Genomic DNA, 15,545 nt, shown 5'->3' on the forward strand with positions numbered 1-15,545 from the left:
GAGAAATGAAGAAATGATGAGCCTTCAATGCTCATGTATTGTAGTAAATTGCAATTCTGATCAAACAACAACAGAGTGGATTGATACAACATTGCTCGCCAATAATTCAGCACTACTAACATCATCTTCACTGAAGTGGGTTTTTGAACATGTTAGTAAAAAGAGATTGACTGGCATTTGCATCCAGATGCCATGGTCATTTAGGGAAAAACAAAAACTTTGCAATTTCTTTTTTGTGCAATTTATGGCCTAAATTGATGACCTCTCTGATGCCATCACAGAGTATGACATCATAAAAAAACACATTAATGTTCCTTTTTGTGACAATGACATCAGAAATTATGATGTCATCAAGCCAAAAACTTGAAAATTATTACTGTGATTAAACATCATGATTATGGGGTGCCGGTTTAGCTCGTGCTGGTTTGCAGCGCCTTCCGTCCGTGAAACCAGGGTTCAACTCCGGGCTGCTCCCTCTTCCCTTCTCTACCTCTGCCGGTTCCAAGCCCGGTTTGAGAAGGTTGCGTCAGGAAGGGCATCCGGCGTAAAACATTGCCAAATCTACCATGCGACTCGTTCGCTGTGGCAACCCCTGATGGGAGAAGCCGAAAGTGGAAGAAGAAGAAACATCATGATTATGCATCATGATTATACATCATTATACATCATCATTATACAGCATGAGGTCATATTTTGTCATCACATAGTATGAAATCATCAAGCCAAAAACTTCATAAATAGAGGTACAACAACACAGAAAAAACTCAACATTTTTGAGAAGAGGCGTGTCAAGCGAGACCAAGCGAACCAACACAAAGTTACAGAGATCTGAGCATTTGAACTAATTAAAAGATAATCACCATGAATTCAAAACCAGTTTCAAATGCAGCAGCCCGCTCTTTTACGCCAAAATCTACCGCCATTTCAGCAAAGCCCGCTTCTGTCTGCGGCCAACCTGAATGGCAACCAGAGTTCACAAAGAATTCACCTGATGTTACCAAACCCTTCGCACATGCTCGACGGAGAAAACAGCCTACAGAGACCTGCACAGGTGTGGAAGAGAAAGGGACCTCTGACTTTCCTTCTGAAGTCGTCCAGAAACCTGTCCCAACTGTTTGGCAAAAGAGCTTTGCTCAAGTTGTGACAGAAAAACAGAGTCAACAGCCTCCTGTGGTGTTTATGACGCTTAAGTCACACAGACCAGTAACAGCAGACGTACCTGCTAAACGGGGAAAAAAGATGAGGAAGCTGATTCCTGCTGTTCCTAAAAAGACACAGCTCAGTGTGGTGGTTGAAGAACCACCAACACCAGCCAATTCAGGAAAGTCTGTAAAGGAAAATGAAGCCTCCTCTGTCCAGGTACAATCTGAAGACAGAAAGACTTCAACACCTCAGGAAGAAACTCACAAACCCTCTGTAGTCCCTGCTGAGAACACCAACCTGCAGCCTGCAGAGATCTCTCCAACTATGGTGATAATAAAAGAAACACCTATTGGTAGAAAGGCCCCAAAATATGTGCCAACAGTTTGGGAAAGAAGCTTTGTAGATGTTCTGTCTGGAAAGAAGGAACTGGCTCCAAAACGTAGACCAGTCTCTGCTGTCCCTATTGAACATAGACCTGTTATGGAAGAAAGGAGAGTAGAGATTCCTGTCAAGTCAGCCCTTTCAGAGACTGGATCACCTTCTGCCATGGAAACAACTGAAAGTGAAAGACCAGCAGCAACTTTTCTGAAGGACAACAACACAAACAGCCCAGTGCCAAACAATGGGACTGTCAAAGACAGAGAAAAGCCATTCTTACCTTCAGGAGCTGAAAAGGCTGAAATGGAGAATGTTGTTGACCAAGACAAGAGTGCAGAGCAGCCCAAAGTGTCGGTTCCAACACCTGTACAACCTCAGATTCCCTCATTCTCTCAGACAAGCATGATGATGATTTCTGAAACAGAGTTTTATGGAATTCTGACACAGAAAGATGAAAACGCTGCTGCACTTCAACAGGAGAATTCTGCCCTCAAGGTGGAAGTCATGCGTCTCAACAAACTCCTTCAGCAGAAAAATACGGTTCTTTCAGATGCTACTGGGAACGCGGACCAAATTGGAGAAGAGTTAAGCCACTGGAGAACCCTGGTAGAACAAGCCAAAAGCTCCCTGATCCAGATGCAGCAACAAAAGAGTGAAACTGAAGCTGCATTGGCTCAATCTCAGAGACTGTTAAAGGGGAAGGAGGAGGAACACTTTAAAGAAACCACAACTTTAAAGTACAATGTAGAACAGCTCAAACATAAGCTCCAGGTTGAACAGTCTCTCATGGAAAAGGAGAAAATGTTGATCTACAAAGGACTCCATGAAAAGACTCGTGAAACTTCAGATCTCACCCAAAAAATCCACCAACTGGAAAAAATCCAGGAGACCTTCAAAGAAACTGCAGAGCAGGAAAGACTGCAATGGCAGAAAGAAAAGTCCTCCTTTCTCCAAGAAATGTCTCAATTAAAAAACCTTTTCCGGGAAAAGGAAGTCAAAATGAGAAAGTCTGTAGAGGACCACAAAAAGACGGTTGACCAACTACATCAGGAGATGTACAAGCCAAAAGAAAAGAATCAGGAAAAATCAAACCTCACCAGCAAACTGAGGAACCTGGAAACATCTCTGTTGACAGAGAAGGCAAAGACCAATGCAGCCGAAAAACAGCAGGCAGAGGACAAACACAAGTGGGACGAAGAAAAGTCCTCCCTTCTCCAAGAAATCTCTCAACTAAAAGAGGTTATCCAGAGAAAGGAGGACAGACTCAACCACTGCCAAGAACTGCAGGAGGAGGTGAAAGATGTCAAAGAAAAACCAAAGAAAAAATCACACCGAGGTTTTCTGAGTTTTTTCAAAAGGTCTAAAAAAAAGGAGTAAGAACACACCACACCGTGTAGGATTTAGAATTTAGGTTGTGGTGTTTAGGTTTGACAAGTTCAAACCACACAAAAAAATTAGGAACACACCACATTGTGTAGGATTTAGAATTTAGGTTGTGGTGTTTTGGTTTGATAAGTTCAAACCACACAAAAAAATTAGGACCACACCACATTGTGTAGGATTTAGAAATATAGTTGTGGTGTGTAGATTTTAGAAATTTAAACCACAAAAAAAAAAAAAAGAGTTTTGTTTTGTTTTTAATTCATGTTTAATCTGCTTGGGTTTTCTCCTGGTGCTCAGGTTCACCCTTAAAAAAACATCACCATTTCTCAGTGTTGTGTTGTGTATTTATTTAAGAAAGAAAAAAAAACACTAAAAACTTAGTTATTGGTTGTTGTTTTTATGTTTAATCTGCTTGGAATTTCTCCTGGTGCTCAGGTTTCCCCTAAACAAATCTCCTCATTAATCAATGTTTCTGAATATTATCTTCATGTATTATTTGTGACTCAAAAGTGTCATTTACGTGTGAATATAAATGTTTGAACAACTGGATGGATACATGGATGAAATGAATGGATGGGAAAGTGACATTATGTGTGTTAGATGTAACAGATGGAATGAAATAATGAGTGAATGAATGTAATGCAACCACAAGGAAACACAATGCAGTGCTCTCTTGTGCCGGTCCCAAGTCCGGATAAATGCAGAGGGTTGTGTGAGTGCCAAAACAACTTGAACATACGAATCACAAACAGAGATGATTTTAACTTATAAATGTATAGATCTCACATTCCTTAGCATCTCAGAGAAATAGTCCTGGAAGGCTCAACTCCTCCCCTATGACTGCGCTTGGGCTCAACTCCACCCACAGTCTGGGCTGTGAAACACAGTCCCTCCAGATGGGTTGGACTCACTGCCATTCTGGAGTTGCTCATGGTGAGAGGGGGGCGGGCTGGTGTAGGCCTATCCGTGAACCCCCAGCACTGCTCTCAAGTGTCTGAGTTAAAAAAAGTTAAAAATAATGGACACCTTCAAACATACCTTCCCTTTTCCCGCCTCCCGCAACAATTTTTTTTCCCAGAATAAAATTCCATGCTTTTAGTGTACAAAATATTCCACATTATCTTTTTAGATATAATATTTATTTCAATCATAAATCTTTGTCTTGGTCAGCATATTTTCCAATTCATTACAGTTTTTCTTATCAAAGCTTGTTGAAATTTGTCTCATTCTAAGGTTCTATGGTGTAATGGTTAGCACTCTGGACATTTTGTATCCAGTAGTCTGAGTTCGAATCTCAGTAGAACCTTGAAATCCAACCAACCCTCATTAATCATCAATGTTACATGGACCTAAATAATCCATCATCTCCAACTAAAGAACTAAAAATAACAGACATGGTCTTACATAACTTCAATTTTCTAGCAACAAATTTTTTTCTCCAAAATTCATTTATACACTTCAGTGTACAAAATATGCCACATTAATTTGTCATATAATATTTTATTCATAAATATTTTGTGTTGGTCAGCATATTTTCCATTCTGTTAGAATTTTTATGGCCTGCAGCAGCATTTGGCAAGCTGTTTTACGTACGTGTACATATTAAACTGCAACATTATTGACGCACAGGTATAGAAGAAGCGGAGCGACTTTTTAGCCAATCAGAATGCAGAACACAATGCACGATGCAAATTTGTGAAGTAGCAAAACCGTGAAAAGTCAACCGCGTTATAGCGAGGGATCACTGTACATGAAGTTAGGCATAGTACTGCATAAAAATATAAGTTAAATATAAGCATTAAAAATGGACCCTTATGGTACAATGTGTTACCCACATAACATGAAGTAACAAGTAATTTTGATGAAAAGCTCAACCAAACCAAACTGTAAAAAAGCTGCAACACAAAACAGTAATGATCACATGAGGAAAAATGTATTAGTTAATTCGTTATTATTATTTAGTTTGTCATTTATTAGTTACAGTTCAGCTGCAGCAAGCTGGTCTAGAAAAGGCTTTACTAAAAGAACTTCTGAGTCAGTCAGTGAAGCACAGAGGCATCACTAATGGCTCACTGATCGAGGTTTTTATTGTGTAAGGCACGTTCCCAAATCGTGCGAGAGGACGTAAAAATATTTTGAAACATGCCTCATGTTTTCACGCAGCCTGGTGTTATTTGCATGTATGTTAACTGTAATCATCCCACATGCCTGCTGCACTAAAAAAAAACAATTTCAGATGCAGAGTTGGAGAACCAATTAACAACAGAAGCTAGTATAATTTAGGGGGAAAAGGAAAAAAAATGATGTGTGGAACCTTTGGCTGCAGCTGTGTGGTATTTGTCAGTAATGTAAAGCCATGTCTTCAGTATCTCACTTGTTCAGAAAGGAGCACTAGTTGCTCATGTATTAAGCTGCAGATAACCCTTCTTCACATCTCATCAATCAAAATGTGCTTCCTTTGACAAAGTCCCACCCCATCCGGCTGTCTGTGCTCTTAAAGACCCATTCTAATGAAAATCTTCCTTTTGGCGTTTTTAACATGTTTTTGTAGCCTTTTTGTCTTAATAAAGGACCAATTAATTGCCTATAATTTATGATTTAAACTGTGTTTCTGAGTATTTCTTAATTCAAATTGCGTTGGATCAGAAAACTGGATGCTAAAAAAAGCTCAGACTAATGATGCAGTTACTGAAATGGGCGTGCCAAGGTCCCCCCCCCCCCCCCCCCCCCCTTCCGTGCACCCTGGCCTGCTCACGCTGAGGTGTACGAGAAATGAAGAAATGATGAGCCTTCAATGCTCATGTATTGTAGTAAATTGCAATTCTGATCAAACAACAACAGAGTGGATTGATACAACATTGCTCGCCAATAATTCAGCACTACTAACATCATCTTCACTGAAGTGGGTTTTTGAACATGTTAGTAAAAAGAGATTGACTGGCATTTGCATCCAGATGCTACGACGGAGTTTTAGGGCCACGGTGAGGAAAAAAAATTCTGGCCAACATGACGAGATTAAAGTCGTCATGTCGACTTTAATCTCGTCATGACGAGAAAAAACTCGGCACAAAAAAAAATTGGCGAGAAAAAACTCGACACAAAGTTTCGAGAAAAAACTCGTCGTGTCGAGATAAAAGTCGAAATAAAGTTTCGAGATTAAAGTCGCAATGTTGCGCGAGAGCAGTGAAGCTGAGTCTTTCAGGAGTATTCAGTGTTATGGCTAATGTTAGTGAGCTAGTGGCTTATTTAAGAGTTGACGACAGAGTTTTATGGCCACCAAAAAAAAGTAATTTTATTTGGAGATAAAAACTCGGAAATTTACGGGAAAAAGTCATAGATTAACAAGGAGAAAACCCCGACGTTGTCCGTTTATCGGAGCCTAGCTTGAAGATGAAATATGTGGAGCCTTTTGTGAAGCTTTATTTCCGGATTATAGGTTTAAAACAAAGAGATTCTGAACCTTGTGGCGACTCAAAATCAGATTATTGTCAGTGGAGCCGTCTTTCCGGGGTTCGGTGTCAGTAAAGCGGAGTTTAATATGTAAAATAAGGAGCTCAGAGACACGTTTGGGTGTAGAGGATCGCTGCAGCCTTTATTCTCTTTCATTCACATAACCTGAAGTTCATCTGTCACATTACGTCATGAACCTGTCATCCGATCACCAATGCGGAAGTAAACAGTGTTACATACGGCCACTGCTGCAGACGAAGCGTCCCGTCTGATCATTAAAAAACAAAGATGAATGAAAATAGTCTGTTATATTAGCATTACAACGTTGAAAAAGGCAAAAAGTGCTTCTCCTCCCCAGATAGAAGCATCACACAAACATAGAGATCTGGTCTTTGGTGGAGGAAGAAAGGATTGAAGTGGACAGCTGCAGGGACACCCGATGGCTTCATCGGGCTGCAGTGATCCTGCAAACCAACCATCAATAAATAAAACTTTAATGAATCGTAAATCAATCAAATGAGCCTCCAGACATTTGGAACATTATCAATAAACATTCAGCTCACCTGTTCAGCTACGTTTAGTCGGTCTGCTCTGCTGCTGCACGGCGTTCACCTGCTGCTCTGCATTCTCACTTCCACAATAATCTCGTAAATTTACGAGTTTTTTTCTCTCGCGCGCAACATTGCGACTTTAATCTCGAAACTTTATTTCGACTTTTATCTCGACAAGACGAGTTTTTTCTCGAAACTTTGTGTCGAGTTTTTTCTCGTCATGACGAGATTAAAGTCGACGTGACGACTTTAATCTCGTCACGTTGGCCAGAATTTTTTTTCCTCACCGTGGCCCTAAAACTCCGTCGTAAGATGCCATGGTCATTTAGGGAAAAACAAAAACTTTGCAATTTCTTTTTTGTGCAATTTATGGCCTAAATTGATGACCTCTCTGATGCCATCACAGAGTATGACATCATAAAAAAACACATTAATGTTCCTTTTTGTGACAATGACATCAGAAATTATGATGTCATCAAGCCAAAAACTTGAAAATTATTACTGTGATTAAACATCATGATTATGGGGTGCCGGTTTAGCTCGTGCTGGTTTGCAGCGCCTTCCGTCCGTGAAACCAGGGTTCAACTCCGGGCTGCTCCCTGTTCCCTTCTCTACCTCTGCCGGTTCCAAGCCCGGTTTGAGAAGGTTGCGTCAGGAAGGGCATCCAGCGTAAAACATTGCCAAATCTACCATGCGACTCGTTCACTGTGGCAACCCCTGATGGGAGAAGCCGAAAGTGGAAGAAGAAGAAACATCATGATTATGCATCATTATGCATCATGATTATACATCATTATGCATCATTATACATCATCATTATACAGCATGAGGTCATATTTTGTCATCACATAGTATGAAATCATCAAGCCAAAAACTTCATAAATAGAGGTACAACAACACAGAAAAAACTCAACATTTTTGAGAAGAGGCGTGTCAAGCGAGACCAAGCGAACCAACACAAAGTTACAGAGATCTGAGCATTTGAACTAATTAAAAGATAATCACCATGAATTCAAAACCAGTTTCAAATGCAGCAGCCCGCTCTTTTACGCCAAAATCTACCGCCATTTCAGCAAAGCCAGCTTCTGTCTGCGGCCAACCTGAATGGCAACCAGAGTTCACAAAGAATTCACCTGATGTTACCAAACCCTTCGCACATGCTCGACGGAGAAAACAGCCTACAGAGACCTGCACAGGTGTGGAAGAGAAAGGGACCTCTGACTTTCCTTCTGAAGTCGTCCAGAAACCTGTCCCAACTGTTTGGCAAAAGAGCTTTGCTCAAGTTGTGACAGAAAAACAGAGTCAACAGCCTCCTGTGGTGTTTATGACGCTTAAGTCACACAGACCAGTAACAGCAGACGTACCTGCTAAACGGGGAAAAAAGATGAGGAAGCTGATTCCTGCTGTTCCTAAAAAGACACAGCTCAGTGTGGTGGTTGAAGAACCACCAACACCAGCCAATTCAGGAAAGTCTGTAAAGGAAAATGAAGCCTCCTCTGTCCAGGTACAATCTGAAGACAGAAAGACTTCAACACCTCAGGAAGAAACTCACAAACCCTCTGTAGTCCCTGCTGAGAACACCAACCTGCAGCCTGCAGAGATCTCTCCAACTATGGTGATAATAAAAGAAACACCTATTGGTAGAAAGGCCCCAAAATATGTGCCAACAGTTTGGGAAAGAAGCTTTGTAGATGTTCTGTCTGGAAAGAAGGAACTGGCTCCAAAACGTAGACCAGTCTCTGCTGTCCCTATTGAACATAGACCTGTTATGGAAGAAAGGAGAGTAGAGATTCCTGTCAAGTCAGCCCTTTCAGAGACTGGATCACCTTCTGCCATGGAAACAACTGAAAGTGAAAGACCAGCAGCAACTTTTCTGAAGGACAACAACACAAACAGCCCAGTGCCAAACAATGGGACTGTCAAAGACAGAGAAAAGCCATATTTACCTTCAGGAGCTGAAAAGGCTGAAATGGAGAATGTTGTTGACCAAGACAAGAGTGCAGAGCAGCCCAAAGTGTCGGTTCCAACACCTGTACAACCTCAGATTCCCTCATTCTCTCAGACAAGCATGATGATGATTTCTGAAACAGAGTTTTATGGAATTCTGACACAGAAAGATGAAAACGCTGCTGCACTTCAACAGGAGAATTCTGCCCTCAAGGTGGAAGTCATGCGTCTCAACAAACTCCTTCAGCAGAAAAATACGGTTCTTTCAGATGCTACTGGGAACGCGGACCAAATTGGAGAAGAGTTAAGCCACTGGAGAACCCTGGTAGAACAAGCCAAAAGCTCCCTGATCCAGATGCAGCAACAAAAGAGTGAAACTGAAGCTGCATTGGCTCAATCTCAGAGACTGTTAAAGGAGAAGGAGGAGGAACACTTTAAAGAAACCACAACTTTAAAGTACAATGTAGAACAGCTCAAACATAAGCTCCAGGTTGAACAGTCTCTCATGGAAAAGGAGAAAATGTTGATCTACAAAGGACTCCATGAAAAGACTCGTGAAACTTCAGAACTCACCCAAAAAATCCACCAACTGGAAAAAATCCAGGAGACCTTCAAAGAAACTGCAGAGCAGGAAAGACTGCAATGGCAGAAAGAAAAGTCCTCCTTTCTCCAAGAAATGTCTCAATTAAAAAACCTTTTCCGGGAAAAGGAAGTCAAAATGAGAAAGTCTGTAGAGGACCACAAAAAGACGGTTGACCAACTACATCAGGAGATGTACAAGCCAAAAGAAAAGAATCAGAAAAAATCAAACCTCACCAGCAAACTGAGGAACCTGGAAACATCTCTGTTGACAGAGAAGGCAAAGACCAATGCAGCCGAAAAACAGCGGGCAGAGGACAAACACAAGTGGGACGAAGAAAAGTCCTCCCTTCTCCAAGAAATCTCTCAACTAAAAGAGGTTATCCAGAGAAAGGAGGACAGACTCAACCACTGCCAAGAACTGCAGGAGGAGGTGAAAGATGTCAAAGAAAAACCAAAGAAAAAATCCCACCGAGGTTTTCTGAGTTTTTTCAAAAGGTCTAAAAAAAAGGAGTAAGAACACACCACACCGTGTAGGATTTAGAATTTAGGTTGTGGTGTTTAGGTTTGACACGTTCAAACCACATAAAAAAAATTAGGACCACACCACATTGTGTAGGATTTAGAAATATAGTTGTGGTGTGTAGATTTTAGAAATTTAAACCACTAAAAAAAGAAAAAATAGTTTTTTTTTTTTTTTAATTCATGTTTAATCTGCTTGGGTTTTCTCCTGGTGCTCAGGTTCACCCTTAAAAAAACTTCACCATTTATCAGTGTTGTGTTGTGTATTTATCTAAGAAAGAAAAAAAACACAAAAAACTTAGTTATTGGTTGTGGTTTTTATGTTTAATCTGCTTGGAATTTCCCTTGGTGCTCAGGTTTCCCCTAAACAAATCTCCTCATTATTTATCAATGTTTCTGAATATTATCTTCATGTATTATTTGTGACTCAAAAGTGTCATTTACGTGTGAATATGAATGTTTTTCACAACTGGATGGATACATGGATGAAATGAATGGATGGGAAAGTGACATTATATGTGTTAGATGTAACAGATGGAATGAAATAATGAGTGAATGAATGTAATGCAACCACAAGGGAACACAATGCAGTGCTCTCTTGTGCCAGTCCCAAGTCCGGATAAATGCAGAGGGTTGTGTGAGTGCCAAAACAAATTGAACATATGAATCACAAACAGAGATGATTTTAACTTATAAATGTATAGATCTCACATTCCTTAGCATCTCAGAGAAATAGTCCTGGAAGGCTCAACTCCTCCCCTATGACTGCGCTTGGGCTCAACTCCACCCACAGTCTGGGCTGTGAAACACAGTCCCTCCAGATGGGTTGGACTCACTGCCATTCTGGAGTTGCTCATGGTGAGAGGGGGGCGGGCTGGTGTAGGCCTATCCGTGAACCCCCAGCACTGCTCTCAAGTGTCTGAGTTAAAAAAAAGTTAAAAATAATGGACACCTTCAAACATACCTTCCCTTTTCCCGCAACAATTTTTTTTCCCAGAATAAAATTCCATGCTTTTAGTGTACAAAATATTCCACATTATCTTTTTAGATATAATATTTATTTCAATCATAAATCTTTGTCTTGGTCAGCATATTTTCCAATTCATTACAGTTTTTCTTATCAAAGCTTGTTGAAATTTGTCTCATTCTAAGGTTCTATGGTGTAATGGTTAGCACTCTGGACATTTTGTATCCAGTAGTCTGAGTTCGAATCTCAGTAGAACCTTGAAATCCAACCAACCCTCATTAATCATCAATGTTACATGGACCTAAATAATCCATCATGTCCAACTAAAGGACTAAAAATAACAGACATGGTCTTACATAACTTCAATTTTCTGGCCTCTAGCAACAATTTTTTTCTCCAAAATTCATTTATACACTTCAGTGTACAAAATATGCCACATTAATTTGTCATAAAATATTTATTTTATTCATAAGTATTTTGTGTTGGTCAGCATATTTTTCATTCTGTTACATTTTTTAAGTTCCACAACAGCATCACTGACTGCAAGGACCGTTTTGTTTTTGCAGGAAAGATTTATGCGTCTTTGAGCGGAAATTTGACCTTCGCCACATCCTTGAAAAGTCCCCTAAATTTGCACACACCAAGGTTAAATGGAAAAGGAATTTTCTGCATATTGAACGACACCCCACCAACATGATGACATCACAGCGAGCGATACCATAAAAAAAAATGTGCCTAAAATGGCTTACGTGGTAAAAAAAAGAAAATTCAAAATACCAATACGAAACCTAAACACACGTGTCGGGGATATCCCAAGGAACTTTTGAAATCATTATGGGATGGCTACACGACCATCGGGTTGGCGGCCATTTTGTGGCAAATTCTGAGCATTGGGGGTTTTCCTATTTTTCGACTATATTGGAAAACAACAATTTTGTTTGTGCGTTTTCAAAAAATTGCACACACAGGCCACCAGCTCAAGTCTACAAACACCACAGAAGTTTTGTCGACCTTTGACGTTGGGAAAAGGCCGCCATCTTTAATTTAAAAAAAAAGCACCTTTACTTCCAGATACATACGAAAACTCGTCCCAGGGGATTTTATAGATCGTGTCGTAACTTCTTGGACATCCATGGAAAGCTACTGAGGAAAAAATGTTGATACTAGAAGTTGTAGATTTTAACCCTTGTGCTATCTTAGATGACCCCACCCTTACATTGACGTGTTCTCCCTAACATGACAAAGGTGGATAAAGGCAAGGCAAGGCAAGGCAAGGCAAGGCAAGGCAAGGCAAGGCAAGGCAAGGCAAGGCAAGGCAAGGCAAGGCAAGGCAAGGCAAGGCAAGTTTATTTGTATAGCACAATTCGTACACAAAGGTGCTTCACAAAACAGAAAAATGCATTAAAAAATGCATTAAAATCACAATACATCATAGAAATAATCAACGTAAAATTTACTTTAAAAGAAAAGAAAAAAAATAATAATAATAATAATTGAAAATTGATTTAAAAATAAAGGAAGGAAAGGAAAGAAAAGTGCAGATAGGACCTTTCAGTCATATACACGGCTAAACAGAAATGTTTTAAGTCTAGATTTGAACATGAACACAGAAGACGCCTGTCTTACGACTTCAGGGAGGCTGTTCCAGATTTTAGCTGCAGAATATTGAAACGCTGATTCCCCTTGTTTAGTTCTGACTCTAGGAATCAACAGGAGGCCGGCCCCTGAGGTCCTCAGAGTACGAGATGGTTCATATGGCACTAACATGTCAGAGATGTACTTTGGTGCTCGGCCATGGAGAGACTTGTACACAAGCAGAACTGCTTTGAAGTCTATTCTTTGAGGTACAGGGAGCCAGTGCAGAGACCTGAGCACAGGACTAATGTGATCATACTTCCTGGTTCTGGTCAAGACTCGAGCAGCAGCATTCTGGATGTACTGAAGCTGTTTTACAGCTCGTTTGGAGAGGCCGGTGAGCAGGCCGTTACAGTAGTCTAACCTACTGGAGACAAATGCATGAATTAGTATCTCCAGGTCTGGCTTTGACACTGTTTTTGATTTTGGCAATGTTTTTCAGATGGTAAAATGCCGCTGATGTTACTGACTTGATATGGCTGTTAAAGTTCAGGTCAGAGTACATGATTACCCCTAGATTTCTGACTTGATTTGAGGGTTTTAGAGACAGAGAATGAAGGTAGCTGCTGACACTTTCTCTTTGTTTCTGTGGGCCAAAAATAATAACTTCGGTCTTGTTTGAGTTTAGCTGGAGAAAGTTGTTCTGCATCCACGCACTGATCTGTTGGAGGCAGTGGCTGAGTGAATCCACCGGCCCATATTCACCTGTTGTCAGTGACACATAGATCTGAGTATCATCTGCATAGTTGTGATAAGATATGTTATTACTGCGTATTAACTGCCCTAGTGGCAGCATGTAGAGGTTGAACAGAAGGGGTCCCAGGATCGATCCCTGGGGCACACCACAAGTCAAGGCCATGTAGTCTGAGACACAACTCCCAATTTCAACAAAATATTTCCTGTCTTCCAGATAAGACTTGAGCCAACTTAGGGCAGATCCAGAGATGCCAACCCAGTCTTGGAGTCTGTGCAAAAGGATCCCATGATCAACAGTATCAAAGGCAGCACTCAGGTCTAGCAGGATTAAGACAGTGACTTTGCCATCATCAGTGTTCAGGCGGATGTCGTTGGTTACCTTGATAAGAGCAGTTTCTGTGCTACGATGGGGTCTAAAACCTGACTGGAAAACATCAAATGAATTGTTTAATAAGAGAAAATCAGTGAGCTGTTTGTAGACAACTTTTTCAAGGACTTTTCCTAAAAATGGCAGATTAGAGATAGGTCTGTAATTATTCAGTACAGTGGGATCAAGACCGCTTTTCTTCAGGAGAGGTTTAATGACTGCAGTTTTTAAGGCCTCTGGAAATATTCCAGATTGAAGAGACATGTTAACTATTTGAGTAATTAATGGCAACACACTGTACAGGACAGACTTTAGAAATCTAGTGGGTAACACATCAAGGCAGCATGTAGACGAGCTCAGACGGGTCAGTGACAGGTACAAAGTGAGTCAGCTTAGAGTGAGTAGGTGGCCGTTCGATAGTTATATGTGTTGTGGAGTTGATAGCTTTTTTAATGCCCTGAACCTTGTCATTAAAAAATACAGCAAACTCATTACATTTAGGTGTGCAAACCAGTTCTATTGGTAGCTCGGTTGGAGGGTTAGTTAATCTGTTTACTGTTGTGAACAGGACACGAGAGTTGCTGCTGCAACTTCCAATTATTTCAGAGAAGTACCTTTCCCTTGTTCTGCATAAGATCTGGTTGTAAGCGTACAACTCCCCCTTATACATTTCATAATGAACCTGGAGTTTTGACTTGCGCCACTTTCGCTCAGCTCTGCGGCACTGTTGTTTCTGTGCCCTGACTAGATCATCGTTCCTCCAGGGAGCTTTCTGTCTATGTTTTCTCAATTTAACCTTCATAGGGGCAATGGCATCCAGAACATTCAAGATGCTAGAAGTAACAGAATTCAGCATTTCATCAACATTGGCACCAGAGGCGTTTTCAGGGTTAATAATTTCTACAAACTGTGCCCTAGTGCTCTCATTTATTTGTCTCCTTTGGACAACTGCAGGGCCAGGCGGTGGTTTGGGAGCAACAGACAGGTCAAAGAATACACAGAAATGATCAGAGAGGGCAACATCAACCACACTGACATTGTAAATATTAACCCCCTTTGTGATGAGCAGGTCCAGAGTGTGCCCTCTGCTGTGGGTGGGGCAACTTACATGCTGAATTAGATCAAAGGTTTCAAGGACAGCATTGAGCTCTTTTGCATTTCTGTCATTGACATTATCAACATGAACATTAAAATCACCTGTAATGACTAGACCATCAAAGTCTGTGCACACAACTGAGAGCATTTCAGTGAAATCATCAATGAAACTTTGGCTGTGCTGAGGAGGTTTGTACATGACTATGCAGAGTAAGGGAGGAGTTTGTTTTAACTCAATCTTAAAGGACACATACTCAAATGATGAAAACACACCAAATGATAGTCTGCGGGTTGCAATATTATCTCTAAACAGTGCAGAAACGCCTCCACCCTTTTTATTTTCTCGTATTTCCGATACATGTTTGTAGTTGGGGGGAGTTGATTCGACTAGAACTATGTTTCCTGTGTTTTTGTCAAGCCATGTTTCAGTTAAAAACATAAAATCAAGATTAAAAGAAGAGATAAGATTATTGATTAAAAATGATTTGTTGCATAAAGATCTGACATTGAGTGCAGCAAGTTTGAGATTAGTTTCCTTGGGACTGGTCAAAACCTTCTTGCAAGGGATATCAACTAGATTTCTTTGATTGGACAGTCTAACTGCCCTTTTTTGCATTCTACGTGGTGCAACTACAGGTATAGCACCAGAAGGAAGCTGTTCATCACAGGGCTCCAGTTTGACATAACCTTTCCTAGGACACTGGGGGCCCGTTTCATCCTAGCTCTGGGGGATAGCACGTCTAGAGGCACGCAGGGGAGGTTGAGTTGAGGGTAGTTTGGGTGATGGACCAGGAGGAGCGGGAGCTGGACGGGATTTGGGTGAACGACGGAG

The sequence above is a fragment of the Oryzias latipes genome, chromosome 3 (assembly GCF_053564925.1).
Source record: "Oryzias latipes strain Hd-rR chromosome 3, Olatipes_Hd-rR_3.1".
NCBI lineage: Eukaryota > Metazoa > Chordata > Actinopteri > Beloniformes > Adrianichthyidae > Oryzias > Oryzias latipes.